Genomic DNA, 26398 nt, shown 5'->3' with positions numbered 1-26398 from the left:
ATTTTGCTTTTTGTTGTTTAGGGGTTTTTTTATAAACAAAACCCACTGAATTGAGAAGTTTACTGTTTCTCTTTTTTACTGAAGAAATATGCTTCCCTAATTTTGTCTTGTCTGCAAGTAAATCAATATATCTTACTTGTTTATTTCCTTTTCTGCTGCCTACAGCACTCTCTATACTCCAGCAACATGTCTCTACTTTGCGATACACAGTAAAACTTGGAAGTTGAAGAAAAATTCCCATTTGGCTCCACAGCATGGCGGTGAGAATAACGTATATCCTTTCAAAAATTGGTTTATGTAGAGTTTCCACGTGTTCCTCTTGAGTTTATAAACAATGATAGACTTCATCCATATTGTTTTGCTGCTTCTATATATATTCTTTCCTCACTTAAGTTTCACACTGTCTGAAAACTGACATCCTGTCTCTGCTTCATTGACTTACTATTCCATTGCAGTTCTAAATTTCTCTGCTATGTAACCAGAGTCTAATTCTAACCTCTGAGCAATTCTGTATCAGTGTAAAGCATATTGATTTCAGTAGTGCTAGTTTCAATTTACACCACTGATAGTAGGACGTGACTGTGGATATAATTACTCTCTTTCCATTGTTATTATTGTATCTTACTCTGGAAGAGCATAATCCACCCGTAAAACCTTTGGGATGAAATCTGTATGAACCACACTATACATAATAAAGTTGAATTGTTATGTTTTGACTTGCTTTAAAGATAAAGCACTAGATTTTCATCTCAGTCTTAACTAGAGCTTTCCCTTTGTATTGATTTGTTTAGACAGCCAACTGTGAAGAATGTGTGGGATGCCTGTAACAGTTTATTAATATTATATGGCCTACTTGCTTGCCTGATTATTATAGTTGTGTTTTTCCTGTAGATTACAAGATGGTTAATTCAAGCAGAAAGTCCTTTCAGAGCAGGGGCAATACTTTATTTCCAAACTTAAAGGTGCAGTTCAGGTACTACAAAGTATGAGATTTACCTTTAACTATTCCCCATTTAATAACATGGTTTACAAACTGAAGGTCTGTTACAGATAGAAAACATAAACTTGGAAATATCAAGAGAACAGAAGCTGAAGGATGGAAGATAGATCAGCAGACTCTTAAGGAACGAACTGAACAGCAATCTTTGTGGTCATTGGAGAGGTCAGGGCTTTGTACACATGCATGCAGATTTTACATAAAATTAGAAAGAACATCCTGTTCTTTTTAATTTTTAGTGTTTTGCTCAGCAGATATGTTATTAAAAAATTCAACTTACTATGTTTACTAGCACTCTGTTTCTGCTTTAATCCTAATTCATATCGGATACCTTGCTTCCTTCTCATCTATATCTGCTCAATTTCTTCCTGTGGGCATCTGCCTCTTCTATGTTTCTGACTTGAACAGGTAACTACACAATGGCTATTATTGCCCCTGTTCCTCTTTTGATACATTCTCAGGTTCATCCGTTCCTTTTGACTACTAGAGAGGGCTGTGATTCTTTTTCACACAACATTATTCTATTTGTTCCACTCCATCCCCTGTAATGAAGTGTAAGACTCATTTGATCACAGCTCCTGGGAAAAAAGTTCTGTAAGACTGGGAATCCCCATGGGATTTACTAAATTCTCCTGTGTGCCACTCTTTCACTGGGACCAGCTGAAAGCAGGAGTTGCACTCTGATTATTTCAGTCTTACTTCAGACTGGATGAAATAGAGGACTACAGTCAGAGAGCATGAAGGTGACAGATTAAAACCATTTTTGATTTGTAGGTCTGCAGAAGGTAACTAGGAATGTTTGAAGCATTTAATATCAGTATTATCCATTATTAATTTCTGTTATTCTATTATAATTATGTTAGTCCATCATTCACGAGCTGATTTGGAGGGTTTTTTTTCTATTATCTTTGACATTCAGAGGTACTCACTGAGAAATATGAAAGAATAATTTTCACCAGAGTCCTATTCATAAACTGCTGCTTTGTGTATTCACTGTTTGGTACTTGCTATTCACAGTGTGCAAGAGATCACCGAAGCCTAACTCTGTTCTTTCTGCACCCTGACTAGATGACTACAAATTTATAAACAGAGGACTAACCAAGGCTGTATAATAAGATTTTCATACTAAGTCGAATCAAGCAAAAATTCAAGAAACTTTCAATACACTATCCATGAATACAAGACTGATGTCATGAAGGAATGAAAGGAATGAAAGGAATGAAGGAATGAAAAAGAGACCTACACAGATCCACAGTCAAAAGCACAAATGCAACCTCCCTAATCACATCAAATTTTATTTTCAAAATGTCTTTTTAGTAAATGAAATTTTGTCAGTTAATTTCAGTCTCTAATTACTGATATTAAAGGAACACCATTTTAAAACATGGCAAAGGCCCTGGGCAGTAAAGTTAGTAATATAAATTGCCTAGTGTATGGTACCTCTACTGGCCAATGTTAAATATTTATTTTAATGGAGATTTTTTTTTTTAAATATCTATAAAAGACCAAGTTGAGGTAATAGTAATTTTGTTTCTTCAGTGGTTATCTATCCATCTGTCCGTTGTCTTTTACCTACAACACAAGAATATCAGGCTAAAATATAAAAGCAGAAAATACAAAATGTAAATTCATAAAACCAAATTAAAAATATAAAAGCAGAAAATTAAATCAATGTTCTATTCACAAGACTTTTAGAATTGGTGTCCTGGTTTTAGGTGGGATAGAGTTAATTTTCTTCCTAGAAGCTGGAAAACTTCTATGTTTTAGATTTAGTTGGAGAAAAATATTGATAACACACTGGTAGTTTAGTTGTTGCTGAGCAGTGTTTACCCCAAGTCAAGGACTTCTTGTTCTCCCGAGTTCTACCAGTGAGCAGGTGCACAAGAGGCTGAGAGGGAGCACAGCCAGGACAGCACATCTAAACTGGCCAAAGGGATATTCCATACCACAGAACATCATGCTCATTATATAAGCGGGGGCGATTAGGCCAGGAGGGGCTAAGCAGAATGACAGAGATCAAACAAAACTCATAACTGACATTCAGAAACTGCAGAGATGGGACAGATAGGTTTAACATTTTGATTGTGAACAATTTAGGCCAGAATGAGAAAGGTGAGAGAAGTTTTCTTAGAGCCACTGGGACAATTCCAACCTTGTGCTTTTCTGAAAACTTACTCAACACTGCAAGATTTTTGTAAGTACCTCTGGAAAAACTTAAAGTAATAGTTTGTATTTCTCAAGCGTCACTCATTTTTAAGACATAAATATTTTTCAAACACGTAAGTCACTTCTGAGTAGTAATAAATACAAAATCAACACTAAAATTAGCTTTCATGATAGCTAAATATGAAGTACATCTGTACTAGAAGTTATTTAATGGTATAACCTTGAAACAGAAAAATGGTATGGACTTTGCAAAGACTGTTACTCTTCTGGTTTTTATGCCCTTGCACAAGCTTTCTTCATTCCATCTCTGAGTCTTTGTTTTTTCACACAATGTCTCATAGATTATTAAACTACTTTTCTTAAACATGACTGGGTGAAGTGCAAGAACATTGCTGTCCTTTTAATAGCTAATGGACAAGCAAAACTATGGTTTTGGGAACTAATATAACGTGCTTTCTCAGATAAGATAATTCAATGAGATAAAGGATTCTCTAGACAAGCAAAATGAGGCAACTCTAATCTTTTTGGATTTCAGAAAAGCATTTGGCATGATTCTTTCCTATTGTAGAACAAAGAACTTTAGATATTGGGGAACTGGACACTGAAAAATAATAAAAAACCTCCCCAGACTTAAAAGTCCTATTTTGTCATTAACCGTACTGCCTATCTGATGTGAAAGAATTATTTTTATTTTTTTTTTTATTGATTTCCACCAGTTCCTTTCTAAACTATTATGCTACCATTAGTTACTTAGGTGCATATCACCAGACCAGTATTCTTACAATAATAATATCTTCACTTGTTAAACTAAAGGCACAATGGAGGGTTTGTTTTCACGAAATTATAGTGGATTTATTACCTCTTAATTAATTGCTGTTTTACAGACAAGAACTGAAGATAGTGAACATATTGGTTGATGAACTGATAGCATGTCACTTTCAGAAATACATTTAAATCTATGTAGAAGTCATGGGAAGCAATCCTCATCCTAGTTCTGCTTTAGAAGATAGGAAGTATAGTTCTGCACTGCAAGGGAAGGTGAGCTGTGAGCTGAGCACAACAGTAACACAGACAGGAGCAATGACTTCTCTGACAAAAGGGCTGGACATGTAACAGCTCATCTGGATCAGGGTGGGTCCAGAGACTCACCAGCAAGTCTGCAGCAGTGAGGCAGGTCCAAGGCCAAGGCAAACCAGTGAGTCTGGATGAGGTTCACAGAGGTACAAGCTCAAGCACTGTTAGAGCTGCTACACAGCTGCGATATAGGACAGGTCAGGGCAGTGCTAAAGTCTCAGTTTACAAGCAGCTCCGAAGGGAAGGAAGGGGTGGGACCTTGTTTTAGCTTTCCTCACAGGAGTTCCTATCACCAAAGCAGCTGACATTGGAGTCAGCCAGCTGAACTCTGCAGCTTCTCCAGCTAAAATCTTAGAAGGGGGACATGCTCTGGGCCCCAATAGCTGGTCTGCAGGAAGGCTTGGAAACAATCGCAAGACAAGTATGAGCCTAATCTACTTCTGGAAAACAAATAATTTCATCTTAATTCTGAAGAATATAGCCCTTCCTTCACAGAGTATACAGAACTGCCAAATATAACCCACGTCAATATTGTACCAGTTAATCAAGAAAACATATTCATTCTATCCAGTTAAAGCTTATTGTAGAGAAAGATAATAAGGACAACAGGGGACAGTGAAATATAATGGTTAAAAGGCTAAAATCCAAGTAAAGGCTGTCAGTTTGCAATAGAAAGATTACAGCACAAAAGAGACATTGCAGGATGCACAGGTGGAACAGGATACACAGGTGGGAACTGCACTCTAGGACTGTTTGGTTAGCAATTGGCTACTATCATGTACAAGGACAGAACAAGGAACAAATACTCTATTTTCCTTTGAGACTTAGTGATTGTTAAGTGGAATACAATGGCTAAGAACATGCCTTTTTTTTTTAATAGAAGAGAACAGGAAAACCCTGGTTAGTACTAAATTAACACAAGAAAAAAAACCTCTTATGTCACTCTTTATCTTTAAACCACAGTTTGTGTTGATTTTTCCTCCTGTAAAAATATTCTTCCAATATGGGCTGATGTGATCATTTGCAAGCCCAAATTTAGTCCTTTTTTACAATTGTATTTTTCTTCTGACAATGGAAAGCAGATTATTCATTTCAAAGTGGTCTTGAGTATCTGTTGCCTTCTGTCTAAACCTACTTCTGACAAATTGCTCTTCATACTGGGACATGTACAGCTCTCCACCTACAGTTACCCTACCAAGACCTTGGAAAGGCAGAGGAGCATGTCACAGGTGTCTGCACATGCTCCTGATTCTCACCTCCAAATTGGTCTATTGAAAGAATGCAGTCAGTGCAGTTCCTCTTTAGCAATTTTTTTTATCTCTAGCCTCTATTTCGCCTCCTTAATAAGTGAGACAAGACACAATAGAAAAGCTTTGCCACTATAAAGTTATCATGAAAATGAAAAGTCAAACAGGAATCCTTTCATCTCTTCCAGTTGTTATTTGCATGGTCTTCATTATGTTTTTTGAAATATAGGTGGAAAAAGTAATTCACTCTCATATCTAACATGAAAGGAAGCTTTCAAAAGTCTAATGAAACAGAGAAATTGCTTTAGATCAGTCCATTCACGCAAAATTAAGACCACCTCTAACAATGCTAGTGCCAGCAAAACTGTGGACCTGCTGCAGAAGTCATCTCTGCTGCTCAAAAACTTTTCGTAGTCTGTTTTATTACCTTTGTAGAAGCTAATATTAGAGATGCTGTTCACAACTTGTGTTTGGAATTACAGGAACAGCCACATTAAAATGCCTCAGACCAGGCTACTCTTCGGGACTATGATGAGGAATTGAAATGTTTTTGAAGTACTTTTGTGCCTGTCTAGAAATCTGTCTGTATCAGTCTCTCATCCAGATGGCAGATCCTTAGCATGGACTCTTTGTTGTGGTTTAGAAAATCCATGAAAAAAAATTTCTTCAAAATTGGCATGCTTGGATCTTGAGGACTGAAATAATTCCTTTCATATAAACAATTTTTTTCTCCAGAAAAGATATTGCTCTGTGCATCACTCTATTGAAGATTGCATATGCACAGAGATAAGTACCAGCACAGTGACTGGAGTAACACAAAAGGGACAGTTTCCAGCAATTCAAAGCATCTGCACAGCCACAGTCCGGAGGCCTTAGACAACACCTGAGGCTTTCTATGGGTCTCCATAGGGATCTCCATGAGCAACCCGGGCCTCTCCGTCCCAGCCATGAGCAGGACATCTGGGGACACTAAGAGTAGTCCCCACCCTCAGCATTGGGCACCTCCCTGGGAACAGGAATGGGATGAGGACAGGATGGGCTCAGCAAGGCCCATGGCTGGGCAGTACAGGGCTGTGGGGAGCTGGAGACTGGCCGGGGCTTCACCGAGCAGGAAATGATGGCTCTGGAGGAATGACATGAAGTCCCGGACCATGGGCAGGATCAGGGAAATTCTGAAGAAGCTAGAAAGGGGCAATCAGACCCATCAGTGCCCTCAGAGTCCTGGAAGAGGAATGTCAATTGTTCTCAGTTGTCTGCAGCATCTCATCACTGTATTGTTGCATTCGTACTGCTTTGTAAAATCTTTGCATCCCATACTTGCTTAATATTTGAGTTTATGATTGATTATTTTATGAGTGTGCAGCAAGCCAAACTTTTTCCAGGATTACCTATGGGGAAAAAGCAGAAGTACAGTCAAATAAAACTTCTATGTAAAACTGAGTATCTGTGGAAAATGCTTTTCAGCAGTCACCCTCTCCAAATGAAAGCAAACCCATTTTTTATCCAGAGTTAATATACAGCAGAAACAGAATTGTACAGAGTCTACTCAAAAAGATAAAACAGAATGTGGAGATGAAAGATGATGAAGACAAGACATGTATTGTAAGTTTTAAGGTAAAAATGAACAGAAGTTCAGACAAATGTAATACTTTCAAACACAAAATATCCAAAAGATATTATTTTGAGATAGTTTTGATATGTAGGATATTCAGATATATCAAACCAAATTTATGAATGACATACATATATTTAAGCCTGACTAGAGACTATATTCCTGCTTTAATAGGTAAGAGTTTCTTACAGGAACCAGGGTGAGTGAAAGGTAATTAAGAAGTATCCCTAGCAAAAGTAATATTTCTGTAAGATATTAAGTAATATCTCTGTAAATTATATAAATAGGAATACAGGCATGCTTAAGTACACGTAAATTTTACTGTCCTAAAAAAAAACATTTTTGAGTTTAACCTGTTTCAAGGAGACTGGTATGTAAGGGATTGAAGTAACATAATCCAAACAAACAGATTTATGATTAAAATTCACAATAAAATGATGCAGAGACCAAAAGATAGAGCCATAGATGAGGAGTTTTGGCTGTATCAGACTGATGGTTTCTGGGTAAGCAACTACAAATTCTTTCATATTTTAAGATAATAACATTTTTTACAATATTAGATAACTTATGGGAAAGAGAATAATAGGGGAACTTACCAAATATATTAGACATCTACACACTACTGCAAAGTGTATTGAGAAGAGACAATAATGACTAGAAGTCTTAATGCACAAAGGAAGCGTAATTGGCCTCTCAGAGACTTGATGGCCTAAATCATAGGCACAACAAAAGAGGTAGGGAGAAAATTTAACTTTTTACTGTATGATGAAAATATTTATGCTTTTTCTGTAGTTCAGAAGGAAGAGAGAAGCAGATCTGTTAAAAGCCTTCAAATAAAAATAAAAAGGGGAATGGAAAAAAGTAGAATCATGCTAAGAGAGAATAAGACTGATGCACCTTATTTCAGATGTCTAATACCTGAAGGACATGGCTTTATGGTAAAAGGAGAATGCCTGCTGAATAAGCATTATAAATAGTCACAGTCTACCAATAAATGCTGAAGCACATATTTCTTTTATAAACGTTGAGAGAACTTAGACTGTGCTATGCGAAAGATAGATCTGAGTAAAGGGAAGGAAACATTTGGAAACATGGTATATATGTGAAACTGTCAAAAAATATAAAGTTAATTCTCTGCAAATTAATGAAAAAGTAGAGCAGAAGAATAGCAATAGATTAAAAATGCAAACTTCAGCCAAGAAAATGGGCTTCCATAAAAAGGAATTCTAAAGAGAGGAAGGAAATAATATTAAGTATGATAATAATATTGGTAATATTAGTACAGAATGAGACTAGAAATCAGGACTTTATACCTGGGATGTGGTTTTATAACAATAAGCAGATAAATTGGAACATCACAAAAGAGAAAAACTAGTGACGAATGACTTACAAGTTAGACTTACAAAGAACTGCTGGAAGAAATTGAATAGTTCTAGAAAAAGAATCTAGTTAAGAGTAGTTATGTATTCGGATTATTTTTTGTCATTAAAAAATTATGCGTATAACTTCTTTTTCATGTCTACAAATGGTAGACTGAAAAGTGATGCATTCAGTGTGTGACAGGAAGATTCAGATAGATGTTGGTTAATCAGTAGGTATTACTTGGTAAGACATTAGAGAATCTTTTTAATATTTAGGTTTGGGGATAGTTTTTTTCACTAGATTCTGTAACCCTAATAATTTCAGGATTAGAGAATAAAATTGATGTTATTCTCTAATCCTGAAGTTATTGATAAAATAATTTTATTAATTTAATTCAGGATTAATCATTCTTTTTTTTCCTGAAGCTGGAAGACAGATCACTTTATATTGTGGATTGGTTTGTTGGAGTCCATTAAAGATGGACATTAAAGATGGACAGTCCAAGGTTAAAGTTTTGATTTCTCTGCTGGAGAAGTGTAATTGTTTTTGTATCAAAATCAAACATTCTAAGAGAGTCTCAGTAAATTCTTGAATTTTGAAATACAAATGTTCTGGTCTCAGGAAAAAGTCATAATTGAATCCTATCCATGGAAATGTGAGAGCAAAAGGCTTGAAAGTGAGCAGTCATTTCAATGGAGATATGAGAATGATAGTGTAGTTGGTGATATTATCATTTACTGTAAATCAGTGTATTGCCACAGAAGAAGATGTACACCAGTCAAGAATCTGGTTCAGACATATATCCTTATTTTTTGTCAAATTAATAAAAAATAATAATTTAGTAAGACCAGTTTTATTACAGTTCAGATAGAATATGTTTATTTTCTATTTGTATATGCTTAATTCCTGAATCATAACACTGAAAAAATTGTCTTGCACCAAATGCAATAAAGTACTTGATACTTGAAAGTATCAATAGAAACTGAAATTGTGCCATGGCTGTGTTTGGCAAGAGACTTACACTAGAGCTAAAATTTTGTATGGAATACTGTCTTTTAATCAGAAACTTAAGACTGTAGATTCAGACACAGTCACATTTGCCTCTACCTTGGTAAAAGCACTTAAGAGTGCAAAAGTTACGTGATTTCTCCTTTGTTTCTGCATGTAAAAGCACAGTCCCTTTTCAATGCCTAGCAGTTCTCAAATAGCTTTTAACACGGATTGTACCATTGTATCTTTGCTTCTTAATTTCCACAAATTTTGTATTTTTAGTCCTTATGATTCTCAAATCAGAAAATTTTTTGTGGTGAATATTTCCCCTGATTCATAGTGAATTAAAATGAATTAAAAAAATTGTATCCCAGAAGGGTCTTCTGAAAATGAAATATTTCTAATTAGATCCAGCTCAAGCTTCAGTCTTTGTTTTAAATTGACATCTTGTGTGAACAACACATTTGAATAGCATAGGGATTTGCTAAACACTCCTAAGATTTCCTTTCCTATCTAAAACTGTCTCACTTTTTAATTTTTGCATTCCTAGAGCAAAACCAACACTAACAGCCTTATATAAAATTCAAAACAATCTGGCTTGCATTATGCTTTAAAAATTAATTAAATGTGGAAGCGGAAAAGACTGCTAGCCATCCTTCTCATCTACATCTTAATGTACAACTCAATTCTGTCTTAATTGAAGATCTACAAGCAGTATATTCATCATTAAGTGCTGGTATTCTTTTTGTTTGTGTTGGTTTCTTTCATTTTTGGGAATAACATAAGTGACGGGAGGGGGATGAGTGGGAGACTGGAGGGGGGCAGGGAGGGGTAAGCCTGATTTGTAAGATTCTCACTTTATTTTTTTAAGAATATCAGATGTGGGTAAATAGATATATCTAGTGATCTTACATTCAACTAATATGAATAATATCTTAGACAGAAACCATGTTCCAAAATCTACCAGATATAAACTCAATGACGTATAGACATCTCGTTTTCTCTGGTATTTATGTGATTTTCCCAATGGTAGACAATCAGACAATTCTGGAAATCAAAGATGATTTCCAGAAGCATTCACCATGTGCACAACCACTGCTTCTCAAATTTTAGTCAGCTCATTTAAAATAATTTAAAATAAGAAGAAATTAGTATTTTGTCAATGATTGATCACTCACTATCTGTTTACTCAAATGAAGATATTACTTCAACATCTTGATAAAGTTTTTCATTGTCTATTACAGTATTTATCCAAACCTCTTTTTTACTACTCATTTTAAATTGTCCCAGTTTTATTCAAGACCCCTGACTAACAATGATTAAAAAGGTATTTTGAAAATATATCAGAGATCTGATAACATTCCAAATTATCTTAGCCAAAGGAGAGAACTTGTCCCTCGTTTTGTGGTAAAAAATGGTAAAATGTGGTAAAATCCCTTTGCATGCTGTTGCAGAATTTTATGCATATATGGTGATAGCCAGACACAGATATTCTGGAAAGACAACTCATGAGATTTCAAATTTTCAGCTAAATTATTTTATTTAAACAAATTTCTGCCTTTGAAAAAGCTCTGTCTTCCCTAGATTCAAACATGTTAAAGTCTGCAAAACTGTCTAGTTTTTTAGATTTAAAATTGGATGTAAGTGCAGAACACCAGTAAGAGTGGTGGTGAAGTTATAGTTCAGACTACATTCTCAAATTCTCATAGCTACCCACATAATACAGAAGGCAGTAGAAATGCTAAATGCAGTGTCACAATTCTTACTGCTTATGACACTTGCATAAATTTTCTTTCCAAATTGCTCTGTAAGATGTAATACTTTGAGGCAGACTTCCCCTTCTCAATATTTTGATTTGAGCTAGGTTCATGCCTTTCTATTTCTGTTCTATATCACCTCTCCTGTATTCAGTGTCAGGTTCCTAATTCAGGTGACTAACTCCCCTGAAAACCCTGTTGCACTCTAGATAGAGGAAAAGAAGATCAAGGTAAATTTCAAAGCAACTTTCCTGAAATAGCTCCAAAGAGACAAACACTTCAGTTACTACAAGAAGAGACTTTGTTTGAATCATGGTACTGGAACAATTATTACATTTGAAGGTTAAATGTTTTTTGAAACATTTTGAATACACAAATTTCTTAATCTGTGGGAAAAAATCATAGCTCCTTTTAGTGCTTACAGGGTGAAATATATAATCTGACAAGAGAGTATGTAATATAATTAAAATGAAAACAAAGGTATGAATTGTATGTATTAGAAAAGAAAGACATTGTCAGAAAAAGTCTTGCCCAATCTATTAATTGCCTAATTCAGAGCTTTACAGACTAGCTGTTTAGCCATGTTCAGGACTGATAAAACTAATAGAATTTAATACTCATTTTCTGATTTTACTGTGGCAAGACTAAACTAAAATTTGAACCAAAAAAATTATTTGAGCCAAAAAACATTTTTGACTTTGGAAATGTTTTTTTACATTAATTAAATGGTTTTTTACATTAATTAAATAGCTAGCCAATACCACAGTGCCAAAAATTCCTGCTAAGTTCTTTTCAAAGTGGTCTTTCATCCTAATTTTATCTGTCAAAGCAAAAAGTGTGATTTGATTTTTTGGTTTTTCTTCTAGAATTAAACTTCAAACTGTGTCTGAAAAAAGTCTGACTAATGAGCCTGTGGTAGCTCCCTAAAGTTCATCATCCAGTCATTTTGTTTTCAAAGGATTCTTAAGGCTTTTTCACTTTATCTCACTTTTTCTTTCTTTTTTTTTTCTCCCAGTATAAGGACTCAGAATTGTGAAGAAAGGTAGACATGCCTGTCTGACTGTCCATAACAAAAACATCCAGAAAAAACTTTGCTCAATGAAATTTGCCAAATAATGGTCTCCTTCCAAATCCGTTTTCTTGGATGTCTGGTTCCTACATTAGGCAAATTTGTATCGAATGATGAAACAAGATAGTTATCTTTCAGATAACCTCTTATAAAGATATTATATATTTTATCCTCCTTACACGTAATTAGGAAGAAATAGCAGACAGATTTTCATGTTCTCTAAACAAAATACGTATCACAAACGGAAGAGAAAATGCTCATTTTCTTTGTTTTTAAAGAGGTGACACTGTGAAACCTAAGGTCCTGATCTGAAACTTTGATGCTGTTCAAAATAATTTTCATTCATTCTGATTAAAGAAAAAAAAACCTGTTCAGTCACTTCTGCACCTGCTGCTGATAATTTCAGATAAACAATTTGCTGAAACATCAAGAAGGATATCTTTCAGTCTTTCCCAAAGATTACAGGGAGTATCAGGAACTCTGGACTGGTTTTGCTTTAAATTGCCCCGCCTTCTGAAATTTAAAAGTGTTACAGACCTCCATTTGCTTAAATTTCTTTTTTATACCTACCTACTGTAACATAAGAGGTATTTGCCGTTCCCTGCTCTGTTCATATACTCAAATGATTCAGAATGTTTTTATCCACACTATCCTTATAAGGTTATAAAAAGGAGAAATCTGCTATGGTTATAATTCCCAGTGTAACTCTTCCATGTTTCTGTTGTTTCCAAAAAAACATGTATCACTCAGGCTGCTGGTGCACTTATCCTGCCTTGGAGCCAGATGGATGTCAGCTGCCAGTACTTCTATCAAAGCACAACTCAAGAAGAGTTTATCTAAATTACATACTTAGAATATTCTGCTTTTTAAATAAAAGTGAACAACAACAGCAATCGTCTGTTTTTTATTTTCACAGAGGCCAGATTTTATATTTCAAAAGGGAGAAAAATTGAACTAAACTTTATTATATTTTTCTTAATTAAAAATGAGAGTGGGAAAAACAAAAAATATTTTGAGCTTTAAACTCTTTTATATGAAAATGTTTTTATATTATTTTCATTGCTTTAATATTAGTTCTATGTTGATTGAAAAAAATAGACTTTAAAATAAAAAATTAAACTGTTGGCGAAATCACATAATTTATAATTAAAATTCTCAAATTAAAAAAGCAGAAAATGTTGAAGATACCTGGTAAAATAGCTTTATTTTTTTAGTATTTTAGCATTAAAATTGAGTTATTAGAGTTTTGAGGAAGGAATTATTGATTTTTTTGTCTCTTTAAAATAAAATGCAGTCTGTATTAGTTACTTCCAGTTTGGGGGGAGTTTATTAGGTACTGCTGATAGAAATATACCAATTAATTTTGCATTTTTTAGTAATACTTTTCTACTAAGTCTCATTTTATTGTTTATTCACCTCTGAAAGTTTTAGACAGTTTGTTACACACTGTTGCCTCATATTTGTTAAAATCCAACTACTTTTAACCCCATGGGACTTTGAGGTCATGATTTTCTTGAGAACTGATAAGATATGACAATATTATGACCAGGACATTCCTCAAATGGCATCAAAACAGATAATTCTTAAAAAAAAAATAGAGCAAAACCCAGCATTATTTGTAGAAATATCATTGTTTATTGGTTCTGTTAGTGCAACTTAAATTTGCCTTATCTTGAATCTTATTAAATATTCATAATTATTTAAAATTTCATTATGTTTAGTTAATACATTCACATAGTTAAATTTTTATTTGGTTGATGGGGGCTGAGATTTTTTTTTAGGACGTGAATTGTTTATTCTAATTCTTGAAGTCACTGACAAGCGTTTCTGGAAAATATCTGTTAATGGTTTCTTTTAAATGTCAAAAGTAACACGCAGATAGCATAAAAAGATTAATTCAAAATGTACATATATATTCAACCTGAAAAATATCTTCCAAACTTCTCTTTTACTTTAATATTTTGTATTATTTATTTTTATTCTATGCGTTAAAATGTGGACATAAATATTAGTTATATTGATTTTTGTACTTCATTTAATATCTTCTAGTAGTCATTTATAGTAATTTGTAAGAGTACAAATTATACACTCTATGTATAAGAAACATTTTTCCAAAGACTAGATAAGTTAAAAGAGTATTTTGACACAAATAAATTTTCTACCTTATGTGAGATGAATTTGGTAGTCTTACCTTTACCAAGTATTTACAATTTAGAAAGGTTATTCTTAATTAAGAGGGTAGTAGAAGTGGTTTAAAAAATTGATTTCATAGCTAGAAATCAAACTGTATAATGATTATGCATTTAGTTTCTTTAAAAAAAAGGAAAAATAAAGAAGCGAAAAGTTCTTTGGTAGAAGCTCACAGAAATATTTCTAAAAATAGTCTAATGGCTTAATTTAAACGTTGATTTTCTGTGGCTTGCATTTTGTAATGACAAGGAATATTTTCCTCCTTAAGTGATTTTTGGTCTTTGAATATAAATACTTTCTTTCTATATGCTGAAGCACTGCCAAATTAGTAGTTGGGAATTTTTTTAATCTGCAAATATAACAAGGTTATTTGATGCCTCGGACAGGGTGAATAAATGCACCTGAGGAAGTGTAGGCTGGTTGCTCCAATTAATCCTCATTACTGGAAGCAGACTGTAGCATGAGACATATCTAAGAACAGGGAAAACGAGATCCAGCTCTTCCTATAGAAAGAAGGGGTGTTTTGCCAGATGGAATTTTTTAAGATACAGAGGAGATTAAATTAAAATCTTGACAGTAAGATAATTTATTTGAGGATAAAATGGGTATAGACTGGGACTTTTCTAGAACACCTTGAGATGGTGAAGGAGTAAAAAGAATGTGAGTGTGTGAGAGTATACAAGTGTTTTGTGTTGGAAGGAGCTTGTTTTTTTTGTTAGTTTTATATGATGGAGAAGATTTTGAAGAAAAGGAGCTGTGAGCAGGTGATGATTTTTTACTTTACTTTGATTTCTGTTTGGTGTCAATTCTCAAGATAATTTATTTTACAAACACAATTCTGATTTTTTTTTCTATATCCTCTAAGGGGATTTTCCATATGATGCCTGGCCACCTCTTATGTGGTTGTTTTGTTAAAGACACCTGAAACTTGTTTTGGTCTTCCTTGGAAAAGGTGATCTTTGAGACAGAGATGTCTTCTAGATCTGTAATTTGGCAATTGTTACTAGTGTCAGAATAAGTTCTTGTATTTAAAAAGGTGAAATAATACAATTTACTGGATTTTATTTTCTAATTGACATTCCACTTCTGCCAAGGTAAGACACAAAATAAACTTTAAATTTTTTTCTTCTCTCATGGCAGTGTATTGCCAATTACTCCTGGAAACTATATGTTTTTTTTTCCTTCAGAGTAGGAAAACAGGAAGATATAATCTCTCTATAAAGTATAGTGATGTAAAGTAACTCATTTGTATATGCGATATTTGAAAACTATGTCGTTTCCAGTTTTGGTCTCAGCAGCATGTGTCTAGCAAGTGGTATTTGAAATTATATACCATGGAAAAATATAGTGTGTATATTTCTGAAGTGCCTAAATGGACTTCTGTCAATGAGTTTTTGAGCTCTGAGGACACATGTATGCATGCTTCTGTCTTTCTTCTTCTTCTCCTCTTAATTGTAGCAAATTTTTTTTATAGAATCTAGGAAAGGGAGATGTTTTTAATAAAGTTTAGCTAATTTTTTTTTATTTTATTTAAAATCTCTTTTTCATATAAGCACTGGAGATATTTAAAAAAATAAAATAAAACAGAACCAAAAATCTGCTAAAGGAGAAAGTAATCTTAATGGATTTTTAAACTTAGCTTGGGCTTTGTCATTGAACTCACATTGTCAAATCAACAAAACCTAGTTTGGTATCTTTCAAAAAAAAAAAGAACCATTTTCGCTTTTGCTGTGTTGTTGACTTCTCCAGAAAAACTTCATCTTTCGGCTCTGCCAGCATGTTTGAAAGGTCAGAGTTCATACTGGCGAGGCTATGAATATGCACTCCTGTAACTGAACAGCAGAGCATCATGTCAAGCATGTAACATGAAAGTAATGGTTTTTCAAAACAGGGAAGGCCTTTCTCTCATAAATCCCTGATTTATCCCATTGGTACACTATACTATCTCCCTTGGGATTCTAGACAGCATTCCTATTATCCACTCAGCTTGTACAGTCTTATTAATGTGCTTCTGTTGTTCCTAGCTGTCACAGAATTGGTGATGTGTAAGTTGCAGAGATTTCACAATAAATCCTAAATGTGAATGTTTAGGTAAACACTTCCCCCCCACCGTCTCTTAATGTAAACACAGATTCTCCCTGTCATGTAATCACACAGGCTCTGCTCAGACTGCGGATTCTAATGACAGTGAAGGATTCTCCCCCGACATGTCTCTAAAGAAATTTTTGTCCCTCCTCTTTGTTTTATTACAGATAGAAAAAATATCATTTTACTCCATTTAGAGCTTGATATAGCATGTTTGTTTTGTGATCACCAGGCAGTTCTCATGTCAGCAACTATTTAATAAGGACAAATTGTGAAGACAAGAAGCAAGCTATCTGCAACTCAGACAGTGTTAAACCATATTCTTGTGTGCCGTGTGGTGATGCAGCCTGCTAATACCTTGACGCTTAGAAGCCGGTCTGTCGCTGGAACACAAGACTCGCCCCCGTCTGTGCTTTAGGATTGCTTATATCTTCATAGAAGAGTTCAAACAATCGTTACCCCACCACGAGGCACCATTTCCGACGGATTAGTGGGAATGGGGGAGACCTCCAGGCTTTAGGCTGCTAGCCCATTACCTGCGAGGTGAATGCCCTTCCCCCCGCCCCAGCACGTGGCCCTGTGACCCCGCAAGGAGCACACAGACCACCAGGGAGGGACGGACGAAAGAGGAAGTTTATTGTGGGGTAGGGGTTTATAAGGCTTTCAGGAGGGTCAAAAGAGGACCAATCACAAGTTCAGGGTCACATAGAAAAAACCATCAGGTGAAGGGTCAACAGCCAATAGAAAGGGGTTAACAAAGGCCAATGGGAAAACCTCAGGACACCTTCTCAGGACACCTTCCCAGGACACCTTGTGTGGGAGCACAGGGGGTGTTGGGAAGAAGAGGCAGTGACTCTGCAAAAAGGTAAAAGCTATTTTAAAACCTGTTTAAACCACCTTAAAAACTTCGGTTTCTGTAACATTTGAACTGCTCTCATTTTCTTCACTAATCCATCTCTGACAGGGCTTCTTCCATCCTGCATATGGCAAATCCATTGTCATACTTGTGGGTTGTCTTTCTTATTTTACCTATGATAGGTGTGCGTGATATATTGGGTCTGGCTGATGTGGAGTTCATTTTCCCATAGCAGCCTTCACAGTGTTGTGTTTTGCATTGGTAGCTAGAAAGGTGTTGATAATACACCAGTGTTTTGGCTACTGCCGAGTAGAGCTGGCACTGCTGTCTCTCACTGTTCCCCCCAACAAGAGCTGGGGGTGGGCAAGATCCTGGAAGGGAACACAACCAGGCCAGCTAACCCAAACTGATCAAAAGGATATTCCATGCCATATGACATCAGCTCAGATATAAAACTAAGGAAAGGAGGTGGAAGGGGCGGCATTTGTTGTTTACAATATTCGCCTTCTGGATCAACCACCACATGTGCTGAAGTTCTGCTTTGCATGAAAGTGGCTGAACATTATTTGCTGATGGGGAGTAGAGAATAATTTCTTTTTCCTCTTTGCTTGCTTTATCTGTGGGAGTGGTAGAGTGGCTCTGACACCAGGTATCCAACCAAGGTCAACTCACCACATATGATTAAAGATATTATCCTGAATATGTTAAAATGAACACAACTACTTGAGAATCAGAGTGGCAGGTTTGTGTCCCATTCCTATTTCCCACTTCCCTATGCTTAAGAAGAAAGAACTGGAAGATAATAAGAACTGTCATTTTGATATTATATGTGTCCCAAGAATCCACTGAGGAGGAGCAATATTTAATTAGTTTTACCCACTCCCTCCATTTTGTCTCTATTTTGGCATACCTCTCTAATTATTCAGAATTTTGTTTCTTCAGGCTTACTCTCTAGAAGCTAAATTAATTAAACATCAGCTACCTTTAGTCTTCTATTTGGATTAAGAGAGCAGAATAGATTTTAAACTAAACAGGTATCCCATGTTTCCACTTGATAAGTCACTGAGAACCTGCCTAGCAAGCCATTCAAAGAAGGGCAGTCACAAGATTCTCATTCTGTGTTGATGGCTCTTGTCCAGCATCTTTCTTCTGACTACAAGGAAAAGTCTCTTGACCATTTCTGGTGATTCTTATCTTTGTCACATGAGAAAAGGATGATCCTATCCTTAAGTCTCAGAAGCTGACTGTGAAGTTTTGCTCCAGGTCTCTGCAAGCTCCCTGTCTCTTACTTGACAAGAAAATTGTATCAGCTGTTGGAGAAAAATGCAGCCTCTGCAAGTACCAGAAGCTTCTCGGTTAAAAAAAACTATACTCTCCCCCAAATACTTATATATAAAAAAATCATATATGAGGTAAAGCTGCTTAAGATATTAGGACATTTAACATTTAAGAAATATTGTATTTAAATTTCACAGTATAAATAGCACCATTTATTTCATCCCATATTTTTCTCGTGGCACTTAGCATGTCATAAGCATTTAATGAATAATCATTCATCATTCTCCACCGCTTGTCAAGTCCATAAGTTTAAGCCTTCAAGATTATTTTCCAATCATTTTCAGATAGACACCACATGTCAAACTTGGAAAACTGAATGGTTTGGTTGCCTGTGTAAAGAAGTCTCAACTATACGTTATGTTTTAATCTGATGCTTGTCCCTGAAAAGGTGAGCCTTCCGGTTTTGGATGGGAACATTTTATCAGAAGTAGGAGGCTGCTCTGGTGGCAGCAATTCAGAAAATTACTTTGATCCTCAGAGCTGTTGATCTGACAAATATGAAACTGAATTTTAAAAGCTTTTCTGAAATGGCTCAACATTTTTGTAACTTTTGAGTGCTTAATATTTCACCTTTACAGGTTCACACACTGTAATTCTTTCCATGTTATTTGAAATAGTAGTTGATGGCTAGTGATCTTCAAAGGGCTTCTTCACTACTAGCATCTTCAACTTGTGTGGCCTGCAGTTTTCAAATGGGACTACAACCTTTTCTAGAGAAGATGGGAAAGGCTGAGGGTGAGAAGGGAAGATTACAACTGATGTTGAACATTTTTTCCTACCTGACCACCCACTGTATTCAGCTACAGATATTCCAAGGGTGATAGAATCAATTTGGAAACAGATTTAACTGCTGATGAAGAGGCTATCCGTACACGGGCCAGAGGATCAATTTTCTGTAATTAATATGAGGGAGAAATGCTGGTTTAAGAGACAGATACATATGAATGACACAGAAACTGTTACCTTCTCTCATAAAAGGCAATTTTGTGAGGGATACACACAAATAAAAGTTTGTGTCAGCTCCTTTGTGCTTTAAGTGCAGGCTTGAACTTCATCTGGAGAATGAATTATTTGGGGAGGATTTATTAATGGGGGGTTGTTTTTTATTTCTTCCCGCTATACATAATATAATTAAGTACCTTTTGGCTGAGGATCAGTCCTGCTGTATTGTTCTGTACAGAGCTTAGAAGTGCAAAGAAAAATGTAATCTTTCATAACTGATTTTTTATAAAGATATCCTTCATCAATTTACCAAAGGTAATCTGACCAGATTTTGGTGCCTTCATTTGCTTTCCTTGTGCTTCCAGGAGTTGTCAGTGCCCTGACTGCTGATTTGCAAAACTTATCCTATAAAAACTGATAAATGTTTAGCATAAGAATGGAAAGGGCCACTACAAGAGTAGGGAAAGTAGTCAATAGTAATACAAGATAGTAATAGTGAGGAGGGCGGAGTTTAACCTGTTCGGGGGTCTGGTTGGCAGAGTCCCTTGGGAGGTAGTACTGAAAGACAAAGGAGTCCAGGAAGGCTGGAAGAAAATCTTAAACATGCAGGAGCAGGCTGCCCCTATGTGCCAAAATGGATGATCTGTTAGGGAAGAAGTACAGACTGGAAAAAGAAAGAATTTATGAGCCTTGGGAGAAGGACCAGGCAACTCAAGAGGACTATGAGAATATTGTGTGGTCATACAAGGAGAAAATTAGAAGGCCCAAAGCCCAACTATAACTTAGTCTGCCATAAATTACAATAAAAAATGTTTCTATAAAAGCATTTACAACAAAAGGAGGCTAACAAGAATCTTCATCTTTTATTGGATGTGTGGGGCAACATGTAATAACAAAGGATGAGGAAAAGGCTGAGGTACGTAATGCCTTCTTAGCCTCATTCTTTAATAGTAAGGTCAGTTGTTTTGCAGGTACCCAGCTCCCCAGGCTGGAAAACAGGGACAGGGAGCAGAATGAAGCCCTCATAATCCAAGGGGAAATGGTCAGCAACCTGCAACACCACTGAGACACACATGAGTCTATGGTGCCTGTGGGAAGATGACTGGGGGTAAAATTAGAGAAAAATGGGCACATTCTAACAGAAGTTATAACACTACAGAAATTATAGGATGAAATGCAGTTGCCACTTCCTGGATGGAATGCAATTGGCATGCACAACATTTATTCCGTGATGACTCCTCACACAACACAGCCTGCACCCCGTAGCACATTTTAAGACGGATGAAATGGAGAGTGGAGCAGAGTGGAAATGCTGTGGCGAGGCTCTGTTGTAATCCTTGAAGGGGTGGGAACTCCATGGTACCCGGTAGCTGATAAACCACATAGCAGCTGTCAGTCAAGGGAGATAGATATCTTGCTGCTGAACCATCAGCTGTGGCAAAATTACTCTTCTTGGATGAACTTGGTTCGTTATATAATCTAATTGTAATACACACACCTCTATCTCAAAGTTACCTGCCTCCAAAGAACAAGCACCCCTGCAGGAGCATGCACTCTGTATTTTATGTATAGAGATTGGTCAGGCACAAACATCTTGCTTTCCTGGGTAATTGAGAGAGTGATCAAACACAAAGGGTCCAAGGAAATCCCCATTTTGTATGACAGGGTTGGATGAACCTACCCAAGGATCTGAGGGAGGTGATGGAAGAGCTCACTGAGCCACTTTCAGTCATTTCCCAGCAGTCCTAGATAACTGGGGAGGTCCCTGTTGACTAGAGGTTGACAAATGCAACATCCATCTACAAAACAGGCTGCAAGGAGGATCTGATGATCTACAGGCCTGTCAGACTGACCTTGATACCGGAGAAGGTAATGGAGCAGATCATTTTAAGTGCCATTGTGTGGCACATACAGAACAACCAGGGCATCAGGCCCAGACAACACATGTTCATGGAAAGCAGGTCCTGCTGGGCTGACACGATCTGCTTCTGTGACAAGGTAATCCCCTTAGTGGATGAGGGAAAGGCTGTGGATGTTGACAACTTGGACTTCAGTAAAACCTTTATACAGTTTCCCACAATTCTTCTGAAGAAACTGGCTACTCATGGCTTCTTCACTGCCTGTCTTTACAAAATAGTCTATAGCCATCCATCAAGATCTTCCAGTTATGGGAGTTGTTCCACCATATTTCAGTTATTCCTATGTCATCATAACTTTCTGATTTGGCATGAAACTCCAGTTCCAGTTCTTGTAGACTTAAATTCTGATTTTGTAGAACATCATAAGATATATCTAAACAACAGCAGCTCTGTACATGTGGCCTGAATTTTAATTCGTTAAGTTAATCTCTAAAGGAAACAAGAAAAAAAAAGATATTCAGTTTATTGATATTTATAAAGAAAAACTTGCAAAAATTATATTAAAATATTCTTCCTCAAATAATTCTTGTCAGATTTCTTGGGCAAGATTATAGTCTAATTAATAAATTTTAAAAAGTTATTGAGATATGATTGTACTGTGAAAATATCATCTTCCTCTATTTCATTTGATTTAATACAGAAATCATTCAATTGTGAAATCCTGATTTTAAAATTTGGGTTTAAGAAGATTAAAAATATCTATAGGCATATTTTTAGGTAATCCTTAATGATCATTTGGGATTGATAACAAAAAAGACCTTCTGTGAAATCAGTTGCTGGGCAATATTATTTATTATTTTATCACTTATTTAAGTGTGAGTATAAGGACTTTTTTAGGGTTTGCAAGATAGGTTGCTCAGGGTATACATGAGTAGAGTACACAAAGAGGACAGAACTTAGGTGATGGACAATGAAAAGATCACAGCTGAACAAACATCTTCCTAATACAGTCATACCTAAAATATCTTATCTTGGAATTAAAAAAATGCTTACTCTACAGTTTGGGACACTCTGTACTAGAAACCCAGGGCTGAGACAAGAGGTTCAAGGGCACTTTTAAACTCATTTTCCTACCCCTAATGCCTGCTTTACATCTCTACCTGATCTACTTGCTGACTGAAGATAGGCTGTACATGGACTCCTGGCAAACATTATCCAGCAGATAGACTCAGGCACATTAGGTCCTGCAAGTTTCAGCAACATCTAAATTGGTGTCCTTTGATTCTCGACAAATTAATCTTTCAGCTTAGAACAGGAAAGTCTAGTGGCACGGGGGCTGGGAGTAAACATTTTAAGCTTTTGAGACAGCAGATAAAATTAATATCGCAGAAGGAGATTAGAGAACAAACGAGAAATGAACATATCTGGCAGCAGCAGGAAACTCAGTTTTCTTCTATATGTAGCCTTTGATAAGACAGAAACTAGTGTAGTTCTATAAGAATATGAAAATACTAGAATTCAATATAAGGTAATGAAAAAATGCATACATATATGTGTGTATATATATGTATATCTACTGTCTGTACAACTTTGCACTTAAATGTAGAAGAAATTCTTGGAATAACAGTCTTACTTTTTGGAACAGCATTATGGCAGATGGGGTAAAATTGTCATATCAATAACATGTGACAGTAGTAACTACTCAAGAGCCATGCTGTGAATTTTCTGTAAGAAATTCTATATTCTTTCCATATAGCAAATCAGACTAAAACAGAGTATTTGTCAGTCCTTCCTTCCTTCTTTCTTTCCTTCCTTCCTTTCTTCCATTCCTTCCTTTCCTTCCTTTCCTTCCCTTCCTCTCCTTCCTTCCCTCCCTTCCTTTCCTTGCTTTCCTTCCTTCCTTCCTTTCCTTCCTTTCTTTTCTTTCCTTCCTTCCTTCCTTCCATTTAGTAAGAGCACCAGAAAAATCCATTCATTTTTCTTTACAAGTTAGTGTAACAACTGTAGTGTGTCATTCTTGTGATGCTTTGCTACTTACTGCATTAAACCCTTGAAAACAAGAATAAAGTACTATTTCAGTAATACATACACTACTAATTCCTTTACATTATTATGTACATTTGTCTTTGACTAAGCAGGCTCCAGTCATCTCTTTTGTAAAATAAAAGTCTAAATGCGTTTATATATCTGTCTGTAAAACCCAGTAATATGTCAGTTGTTCATCATATCTTGCTTCCTATATCTCTCAGCCAACAAAGCTCTTTCCTCTTTTCCCTTTAGCCTTTCATATTAAAATAGACAATCTTTTTTAATTATATAATTTTTAACTGGTTGCAATAGTTAAAGCAATTCCAAAAACATGAGTTTATAGCATATCCTTTTTTCTTTGTACTTGGTTATGGAAAAGTAGACAGAAATAAGGGTATCTGTACAAGTAGACCAAGCAAAATGATACAAGCAATTGTCTTGAATTCCTTGTATATAAAATAGGGGACAGTGGAAAGACTTAAATTAAATTACATTAGGGTTGACAAAAAGATTACCAGAGACCTTCTTTGGGCCACACAGGGTGTATTCACAAATGCAAGTAAATATGGCACTGCATAATCAGTAACTTGCAAAGCTAGCTACAGAATTCTGTTTCTGTGGAACCATACTGTCAGCTTCATAGACCTCCTGCCAAGACAGGTAGGATGGAGCCAGTATACAGTTGCTGAGAGATTTCTTTTTAAATGTCCTGACCTTAGATAGAAGATACAGCAAGGTTCTTCACTTTGGAAGTGGTCTCTAGAAAACTCTGGGCCAGTTAGGGTTGCCAGATATCTCAGATATTGAGTTGTCTTTCTCTACTGTTATCTTCACACTTCTGAGGTGTCTCCTTCAGAGGAGAGGATGGAATGTGATTTTATCTTTGCTGTGTGACCTCAAATATGGCAGTCGGCTCACAGGGTCTATTTAGATTTCATGGCTTGCTAGAGTTGTTCTGAATTCCTCTGTATGGTAGAGGAAACCAGACTTGATATGATCTTATTTATGCAGACTCTTGGAGAAATCTTTAAAATTCATCACCCTCTGGATCATAGCTAGGCATCATCATGGAGGGAGCAAAGAGACAAGTTGTTTGCCAGTGCAGAGTTAATATGTATGATTGGTACCATAACCTACAGGAAAGTCTAATAGGATATACCTATGCCTCTATAACCATGGCAACCTTCTGTTTTAAAAATCCTTAGCAACAAGTAGGAAAAATGGCAACTGTGCATGAAGAGATAAATAGGGTTTTGCATAGTTGACCTTCATATGTAGGGAACAACTTAATGTAGCATATTAAGTGAGCTCAGTGCCTTGGATTTCCTGGGTACACCAAAAGCTGAGCGCACAGTACTTATTTGGCTATGACTATCATAGATATCAACACTTAAAATGAATGCTGGTTATTAATTGCCTATGTATGTAATAGTTTGTAATCACTGGCTCTTCTCAAATAAGCATGAAGGAATGTGAAATAATTTTTATAGAATGCATTATGCCATGATCATGACACATGACATAATCACTATGAAGGCAGATTTTATAAAAGAATAAATGCTAATTTCTTCAGGGACAGTGGAAATTATTAACTTTTTTAAACAGCTTGTCAAACCTATTCTGCCAATAATTTTATCTATTTGATTGGCTTGGCAGTACAGCATGATAAACTCTGATCTAGACAAGATTTTAAATAAGGACTGGATTTTGCTACTTTAATACCTTCAAAGGAACGGCTTCTACTTAAAACAATCCTATTGTTTACACCAGCCATTTTCACAGAGAGAGTTGCTACACAGCCCTCACTAGCAGAATACCACATGGCCTTACATTAATGAACAATCTGAACTCTTATAGGAGTCAGTGAAACTTAAACATCTGGACTGATACCTAGATCCTACAGTGAGAAGCCGAATTCTATTCAAGTGTTGTCTGATTTAAATACTAAGAGAATAAGATTTCTCTGTTCTCTTCTTATAGTATCAATAAAAGTAATATGTTTGTCTTTAATCTGCAGAATAAAGGACAAACAGACAAGCATAATTTATATTTCTTGAGGAAAATTCCATACATATGACAATGCAAATCACAGAATATGCTGAGTTGGAACACTCAAGGATCATCAAGTCCAGCTCTTAGCCCTGCACAGGACCATCCCCAAGGGTCACACCATGTGCCTGAGAGTATCATCCAAATGCTTCTTGAACTCTGTCAGGCTTGGTGTGTGACCACTTCCCTGGGGAGCCTGTTCCAGTGCCCAGCCACCCTCTGGGTGAAGAATTTTTTTCTAATATCTAACCTAAATCTCTCCTGACACAACTTCAGGCCATTCCCTCAGGTTCTGTCAATAATCACCACAGAGAAGAGATCAGTGTCTGCCCCTCCTCTTCTCCTCACAAGGAAGTTGTAACTGCAATGAAGTCTCCCCTCAGTCTCCTCCAGGCTGAACAGACCAAGTGACCTCAGCTGCTCCTCATGTGGCTTCCCCTCAAGGCCCTTCACAATCTTTGTTACCCTCCTTTGGACACTCTCTAACAGCTTTATATCTTTCTTATATTGTGGTGCCCAAAACTGCACACAGTATTCAAGGTGAGGCTGCCCCAGTGCAGAGCAGAGCAGGACAATCCCCTCCCTTGACCAACTGGCAATGTTGTGCCTGATGCCCTCCTGGACATAGTTGGCCCTCCTGGCTGCCAGGGCACTGCTGAGTCAAGTTCAACTTGCTGTTGACCAGGACCTACAGGTCCCTTTCTGTGGCACAGCTTTCCAGCATCTCATTCCCCAGTCTATACGTACATTTGGGGTTACCCCATCCCAGCTGCAGAT

Source organism: Corapipo altera, unplaced genomic scaffold (assembly GCF_003945725.1).
Source record: "Corapipo altera isolate COAL_440 unplaced genomic scaffold, ASM394572v1 23, whole genome shotgun sequence".
NCBI classification, from domain to species: Eukaryota; Metazoa; Chordata; class Aves; order Passeriformes; family Pipridae; genus Corapipo; species Corapipo altera.
The sequence above is the reverse complement of the archived record's forward strand: the minus strand, read 5'-3'. Positions refer to the sequence as shown.